General features: G+C 43.4%; 1 pseudogene; it reads left to right on the forward strand.

Moving 5' to 3' along the window:
- The first annotated feature begins 869 nt into the window (after positions 1-869).
- Positions 870-1,824, forward strand: LOC125831136 (uncharacterized; annotated as a pseudogene).
- The last annotated feature ends 6,611 nt before the right edge of the window (positions 1,825-8,435 follow it).

An 8,435-nucleotide genomic window follows, 5' to 3' on the forward strand; every position in this document is an offset into this window, starting at 1 on the left:
CTCACTTAGATCGTAGGTCAATATTTCCCTTTTCCCCTTTTTAAACCGTCTCAACTATAAAATAGTTCAATCATGTTATTCAAATTAAGTTAAAATATTTTAGCCAAATAAATTAATTATCGGATAACCGCATTAGCGGATATTCTAGATGCCTTAAAAACCTTTCTAGAATATTAATAGGAACCCCGAACCCCTCTTTAAATATTTTCAATCGATTTCCTGTTTTAATCAATTGAAAATCAGTTTTCTTGATTTTACATAAAAAATTAATGGCGACTCTTAAACCAGTTTTAAAATATTTTTTAAATAAAACAGAATGGCGACTTCCGCTGGGGATTTGAATGGTTCTAACCTTAAGATTAATTTATTTGGCTATGTGTTTTAACTGTCTACTTGTTTTTTTTATCGCTTATATTGAATTGTGGCATTCATGGCACCCGATTCCGCCAAATGGCAAATAGACTGCATTAGGAAAAAAGGCGGTTACGTGGTTTACCACGGCTGTCCTTCAGAAAAAACACAAGTTGACATTCTTTGGAAGCGATAAACGAATAGTTAGTTTGTGGTCATCCAACGTCGTTTATTAGACTTCACCCCGTTGTTTGTCCGACTCGGGTAACCGTCATTTCTTAACCAATTCTAGTCAACCTAGAGTAGAGCGAAACCAAATCCAAATCTAAGCATTAGCCTAAGACGGCTTAATACCCAAGGGGTATTAAGTCCATTAGTGAAACCGCCAAAATCATGTCCAAGGTGCACGACCTAACGATATATCATATTGTTTGACATTTGAAAGATGTATGTGTGGAAACCTGATTGTTACCTATTTTGGGGGGGGGGGAATCTTAACCGTGTTTTATTTTGTAGGTATGGATCAATTTCCCAAATTCGACATGGTAGTGGAAGCTCCAGTTCTGCTTAAGATGTGGTACAACGACCTCAATACATTTCACAAAAGGGACCTCAATAAATATATATGAGCCCTAACAGAACTCATAAATATGGTTGGGTGGCCCGAGCTGATTGAAGTCCTAACAGGTTTTGGGACAATGAGAAAATGGTGTTTCGATTTGGAACGACGGAAATAACTCCGACAATTGAGGAAATTTGGGATGGAATAGACACAGTCGGTACAGGGTTGAAAGAAGGGTGAGAAAGCGGGAAAACATCCTAATTCCTAACAAGCCTACCCTCGAGGATATTGTAAACTGGCTCGGATTAAGAAAGGATTGCGCCTACTGGGCCGAGGGTTCTAGCGTTTCTTTTATGGATCTCTATGTCAGATTCGGGCATGCGAGTTTCTATACGAATTACAACCAAGAGTTCAGGGTCACTTTCAGAGAATGGGACGAGATAAGACCTTTGACATTTACTATCGCACTACTAGGCACTATGGTTTTCCCACACGGCTCGAACCTCAGTATCAACACCCAAGTGATAATGCTTGCGCACACTCTGTTCCACGGGCATCTAAACCAAGGGCAAGTAAAGTATTATCCTATCGCACCTGTCATCCTTTCCGACATGTACCGTGCTTTGGGAAAATGCAAGGAAGGGCATCGTTACTTTCAGGGTTGGAACCTTCTTCTTCAATAGTGGATAATGAGTCACTTGGTGAAGAGACACGGAACTCAAAACCTCCATATCCTCGATGAGCATAACGCTCTTAATAGTTTGAATGACATGTTGTTCTGGGCAGACTTAGAAAAAAGAAGAACCAGGGAAAGATGGGCTCAAATTTTTTCTGAGTTGAGAGAAGAAAACATCCAGTGGATGTTCGACCGTTTCATTTCGAAAGATGCCATAGTACGGGGCGGCATATAACTTGTACTTCCTTTGCCAGGTATTCGAGGTATTTGCCCATATGCACCCATCCGGGTCCTGAGACAGTTCGGAAGAAGACAGACTATACCTTCAGAAGCATACTATCGTATCTATGTGTTCGACATCGGGGATGATAGAGTGTCTGAGGCTTCAGAGATGCTGAGAGAATGAAAAAGAGTAGTGCGAATGAAAGACGACACCATTGCCGCAGATCGATTTAAGGCGGGGTACGATGAAACTTACAAAGCTTGGTTGAAGCGTAATATACAAGGTATCTCCTTCTCAGTTCCGAACATTTACTGCAGTGTAGAGGACAAAGAGTCCAAAGCTTTGATAGAACTAAGAGAGGTAAGAAGAGTAGCCCAGGAAATGCATGAGGAATTTCTCCGAAAGCAAGAAGAGGATAAGTACGCCCTCGAGGGCGTAACTCAAGAATTAGAAAGCTTGGAAAGCGATTTGGGAGAGCTTAACTTGTGGATTGGAGATAAGAAAAGCGGAATGTGTCTCGAAGACTGGGAAGAGAAAGGTCGTCGGAGTGAAGGATACTTGCTAATGATCAATACAGGCTTCAACATCTCATGGCACAGAACAAGAGGAGCAGATAAGAGGCGGGGCCGTTGGGAACATCTTAGCGAATTTCGCCCCTGCGTGGGTTTTTCTATATGTACTTATTGTCGTTTGCCCCTGCGTGGGCTTGCCTTTCTTGTATTTTGGTACTCTTTTCAAATGACCCCTGTGTGGGCCTTTCCTTTGTGTTTTTTGTGTATTCCCTACTTCCCCCTGCTTATTTTCGCACCTCATTTTTTATGCGAAATTTGATTTGAGGTAACAAAATGGTTCAATTCTATACTTACATCTTTCAAATACGCTAGACCTACCCTTGGCATAAAAGGGCTCCCTAATTGTTTAGGACGCGCGATATATGCTTATGTGTTTTAACTGATTACGTGATATTGTTGCTTTGAATGAGGACATTTCTAGCCCACTCCTTTTCGAAAATTTTCTGAAAATTTCCCCAACACCAAATACAAGTCACTACCAAATGTCCGACCAAAATTCCATGAGTCTTAAGTTTCTCAGCAAGAAATAAAATCTTACTACCAAATCCTAAAATATTACTCTATCATCTCAGAAAGGTGAAATTGCTGCTAAGATGGAAAAGGGCAAGGGAATCGAGATAGAGCTAACTGAGGAGGATTTGAGGATGGAATTGCATCGGCTCAGGCGAGATATCCAAGAAACCAGAGAAAGGGGAATAGAAGTGGAGTTTGCCACCGTGGTCGCACAAGCAGCAAATGCGGCACTAGACGCGAAATTGGCAGCAAAGATGACCAAATGCGATGTTATAAGTAAAAAGACAGTTGTTGTGCGGAAGGAACATGACGTCTTCAAGAAAGACATAACTATGAGACTTCAAAGGATACGCGGAAAATGCTCTTTCTTCAATCAAGAAGTAAATAGTGGTCCCGAAGACACTCACCCTGGAGCTACTGAAGAAGATGCCGATGATGAAATCATCTATATGCCTCCCTTCCTAGGACGTTTGAAGGGAGGAGACAAAAAGATCACTCTCCCAGCTTATGAGCGGACACATAGCGTGGGGGCAAGAGTCGTGTCGTGTGCTCTCATTTACGAGCACCTTAAGACGTCAGGTATGCTGAAGCCTCTCGAAAGAACCACTTTTGGGTTTGGGCATGAAAGCTCTCAAAAGACATGCGCCTACCACCCGAACCAAAGAGGACACACTATAGAGGAATGTGTAGAGCTTAAGGCAGGGATCCGCAACCTGATCAACATTGGGGAGATCCCGTATATGTGGGGTAGGAACACCGTCCTTACCTGTGACCAACATGAGCCTAATATGTCGGTCACTAAGCACACTTTGTTTTATTGTCACTACTTCACGCCTTTGAAGAAAACGTTGCTGGATATCTACAATCTGTTAGTTCAAAAAGGAGTCTTGGCCTCTATCAGTAAGGATGATGAAGCAATCGATCCCGTTGGAATTGAGATCTGGAAGCCCTGCCCTTATCATGATGCCATCGATCACAAAATTGGGAGGTGCCTCAAGTTTCGCTATGACGTGGAATCCCTCGTCAACATGGGAAAGATCCGAGTTGAGTTTGTCCCCCATGGCTAATACGACACTCAGAGGAAGAAGCTTCGGTGAAGGCACCATCTATCTTTTAGGAGCTTTATTATCTGTTTTTCACTTTCCTTGTAATCACCAGAAATGAATGAATGCAAATGAAATTTTCCTTTGTATTCGAACTACGTAGGGCCTGAATTCTCCTTCGGAGATACGTAGGCAACCTTTCAAGGCCCGGCCCCTATCTTTTTCAAATTTTCTTTTACCCCTCTTTCATTCTACAAGGAAACATTGAGTCCAGATCAACAGATGCCAGAAGATGCAGCAAGAAGACCTCAGCTCAACGCAATTTAGCCTTTCTGAGTCACTATCCCCAAAATAAAACAAGTAAATTCCTGTTTGTTCAAAAAATCAGTCCCCATTACTCGTGGGTTAACGTGTCCTCAAACAAAACAACTTTTACGTGTTTATCTACTTTCTATGTGATATCTTGCATTATTCATCCAGAACTAATACTGACAGATGTGCCTTTGAGTTGTTTTTCTCTACAGGTAGTTAGAACTTATTTGTGTTGATACATTGACTGAAAACCCCTATTTTACCAGATCAAAAGGGCCTACAGATTCCTTTCCCAGTCAAAGTTCACTATAGGGAAAAGCAGCAATGGGTGATAACAACGAAGAAACTGGCCTTACTGATGTCGTGGTTGCTTAGCCCGTCCTTGCCGACCAAAATGAACTGATCCTGCAGTTAATGCAACAAATTGCTGATATGAGGGTCGAGATGCAGAAAAAATAGGATTTGCCTCCTCCGATATTTGTTGTCAACATTCAACCAGACGAAAGACCTCCAGCTCAAATTCCCCTTCCTAACGTGGAACAAGCTCAAAACCCGCCTTCAAGTCCTACTCGTAATCCCTCCATCATTGACCTTACCACCCAAAACCCCAACTACGCCTCAGCCTCTTATCCAACACCACCCCTTCCTCAAAATACCAACCTCCAAACACCACTCCTTCCCCCTAATGCAAACCACCAAACTGGCCTACCCCCAATAGCCAAAACGCTAATAACCCACGCACTTTCCTCCTTCACAGCAACCCCTAGACTTTTCCCCAGAGTCCCTCTATCGCTCCACTACTACCGTAAAAAGCCATTTTCCAAATACCAGTCCCCAACGAGCATGATGCCATAGTTCGGAGCTCGACCACTATAAGGAGAGAGAGAGAGAGTGGAGGTAAAAGGAAGAGATCGCCAGGATAGATATGAAGGAGGAAATTAGAAAAGCCATGAAGGAGTTGAACTGCATTCCTGAGGTCGCCAGGTTGAGTTATGAAGATCTATGCATTCACCCGAATTTGGACCTCCCGGAAGGGTTCAAGGTGCCAAAATTTGACATCTTCGGAGGAATGGGGAATCCCTTAGCACACTTGAGGGCCTACTGTGACCAACTCGTGGGAGTTGGAAGAGACGAAGCCTTGTTAATGCGGCTTTTTAGCCGAAGTTTGAGCGGATAGGCTCTATAATGGTTTACGTCTCATGAAACGAAACAGTGGTCTAGCTGGAACGCTTTGGCTAAGGACTTCGTCGAACGATTCGCCTACAATGTGGAGATCGTTCCTTATCGGTACTCCTTGGAGAAGATGAAGCAGAAGCCGACCGAAAGCTACAGAGAATTTGCATACAGATGGTGAAAGGAGGCAACTAGAGTTAGACCTCCTATGCTAGAAAAGGAAATTGTCGAAGTGTTTGTGCGGGTGCAGGAGCCCGAATACTATGACAGAATTATGTTACTCGTTGGAGAAAAATTTGCTGAGATAGTCAAGGTAGGTGAGACTATCGAGGATGGATTGAGAATCGGGAAGATTGCCCGTGTTGCTGCCTCGCCCGGATCTTCAAGCTTGTTGAAGAAGAAAAGAGAGGATGTGTCCTCTATCTCTTATGAGGGGAGAAAGACCCCGAAGAAGTCATCATCATACCAAGGTCATTTTCGACCTTCACCGAGTTTGTACCCGACTTTTTATGCACAGGCTGATTACCAAAATACCCCTCCCTCCAATTACCAAAATACCCCTCTTCCCAACTATCAAAACACACCCCCTCCTAATTACCAAACTCCCCCTCCAGTTTACCAGACTCCATCTCATCACTACCGAAATGCCGCCCCCAACTGTGCCAACATTTAGACAAATTACCAAACGCCTCCCCCAATGTACCAAACCCCAGCTCCACTTTACCAAAATACCCCCTCGAACTACCAAGCTCCACAACCAAACTACCAAACCAACTTATATCCCAGATATCAAGCCCCCCATCCAAGTGCTTTAAATTATCGTCAAATGCCTCTTCCGCAATAGGGCAATCACGATCCCTCCCGTCCTAGATTCGAGAAGAAGCCTGCTAGAATTTTCACTCCGCTTATTGAAAGCCGAACAAAGTTGTTCGAGCGATTAACTGCGGCAGGATATATTCATCCAGTGGGTCCCAAGCCAGTTGATATTAGGTCAAAGTTTTACAGGCCTGATCAGAGGTGCGCGTATCACTCTAACTGTGTTGGACATGATACTGAAGATTGTATCAACCTGAAGCATAAGATTCAAGACCTGATTGACCAGAATGTGGTCTCTCTTCCGAGAGTTGCGCCCAATGTCAATAGCAATCCTTTGCCGAATCATGGAGGCGCCACTATCAATATGATAAAGACAGATGATGACTGGTGCGTTACAAAGGCAATAGTTTTGATTGCTCCTGATGAACTGGAAAAGGCTGTAGCTTCGTTGAGCATCAGAGGAAAGAAAGAGTTTGTGATTCTGACACCCGAGAAGGCTTTTGCCTTGGTGCCACGAAAAACTCTTACCCGACCAAAATTTGTGATTGAAACAGCTGTTACTCAAGGCATGACCAGATCCGGCAGGTGCTACATATCGGAAGAATTGGCCCAAGGAGGGCAGAAGAAGGACCAAACAAAAAGGCTGATCAGTGAAGCTGAGGCCGAGGAATTCTGGAGAAAAATGCAGTCGCAAGATTATTTGATTGTGAAGCATTTGGAGAAGACGCCGTCTCAGATCTCTGTGTGGTCCTTATTGATGAGTTCGCAGTTGCATAGGCAGGCTCTGATGAGGGCTTTGGATGATACTTACGTGCCTGTGGGTACTAACAGTGACAATTTAGTAGCCATGATAAACCAGGTCATCCGAGGACACCGAATCAATTTTTGTGACGAAGAGCTGCTCTTTGAAGGGACGATGCACAACAAAGCTCTGCACGTCACCTGTATGTGTCGAGATAAGATAATTAATCGCGTCTTGGTCGATGATGGATCCGGCCTTAATATTTGCCCACTTTCGACTTTGAGGCAGCCGAAATTCGACTTAGGAAAGCTTCACCAGAACCAAGTTAATGTGAGGGCCTTTGACGGAATGCAAAGAGACACATTGGGTGCAGTAAAGTTGGATATTCAAATGGGTCCTGCGGATTTTAATGTGGAGTTCCAGGTGTTGGATATCAACACCAGTTACAACTTACTTCTGGGAAGACCGTTTATTCATATGGCTGGGGCTGTGTCTTCTACCGTTCACCAACTAATGAAGTTTGTTTGGAAGGATAAGGAATTGGTTATTTATGGTGAAGGGAGTCATTCCAATGGGTATGGACCGATCGTTGATGATGCCTCTCGAGTTTGTGATTTCTACACGGTGGAGCTGGTAAATGCCACCGGTGATGACTTGGCTCCACAACCGCCTATGCCTGCCGTGTACAAGATGATTGCTACTGTCATGCTCCAGAATGGTTTCGAACCAAATTTCGGATTGGGGAAGCACTTTCAAGGAATCATCGAGCCTATCCAAATTCCCGCCAAAGGAGCAAAGTTTGGTTTGGGATATGTCCCAACAGACGACGAAGCAGAGATGAAGAACAAGAGTGTTGATCAAGCATTGGCTAGGCCAATTCCTCACCTATACCAGTCATTTTCGGTACGAGAAAATGTCAACGATGGTGGTCTCGGGGAAGTAATCTGGGTCTTTTTCAGGAGATTGATGCGGTCATCGAGGAATTGGTTGGGACATCAGGCATCTGTTATGCAGAACCTGATGAGCAATTGCAGAACTGGACCTCCACACCACTCCTGATTTCCCGCTCATCTGGGTAGAAAAGACATGTGTCTTTATTTGTTTTAAAATCAGTGGTAGTCCGAAAGAGGCCCGAGACCCACCGTTTATGCAATTGTTATTTGTTTGAACCTTTTAAATTCCTTTGTGATGTTTAAAAAGGCAAAATGGCCCTTGGCCATGACCAAAGTTTGTGCTTGTCTTTCAATCTAAATGAAAAACCTCTTTTATCAAAATTTGTTTGTTTACTTATCTGTTTATATTTTACTTTCCTAACTTTGTTTGTTTATGATTTCAGTAATATTAATTTAAAACCTGCCAATGTCATGTCATGTCATGTCATGAACCGAGTGAATGAAATGAGGCAGGTGATGATGAATGTGAGGAATATGAAGAAGAAAATGAGGTACCCAT

Source organism: Solanum verrucosum, unplaced genomic scaffold (assembly GCF_900185275.1).
Source record: "Solanum verrucosum unplaced genomic scaffold, falcon-dt-bn FXZP01000049.1, whole genome shotgun sequence".
Classification (NCBI taxonomy): Eukaryota; Viridiplantae; Streptophyta; class Magnoliopsida; order Solanales; family Solanaceae; genus Solanum; species Solanum verrucosum.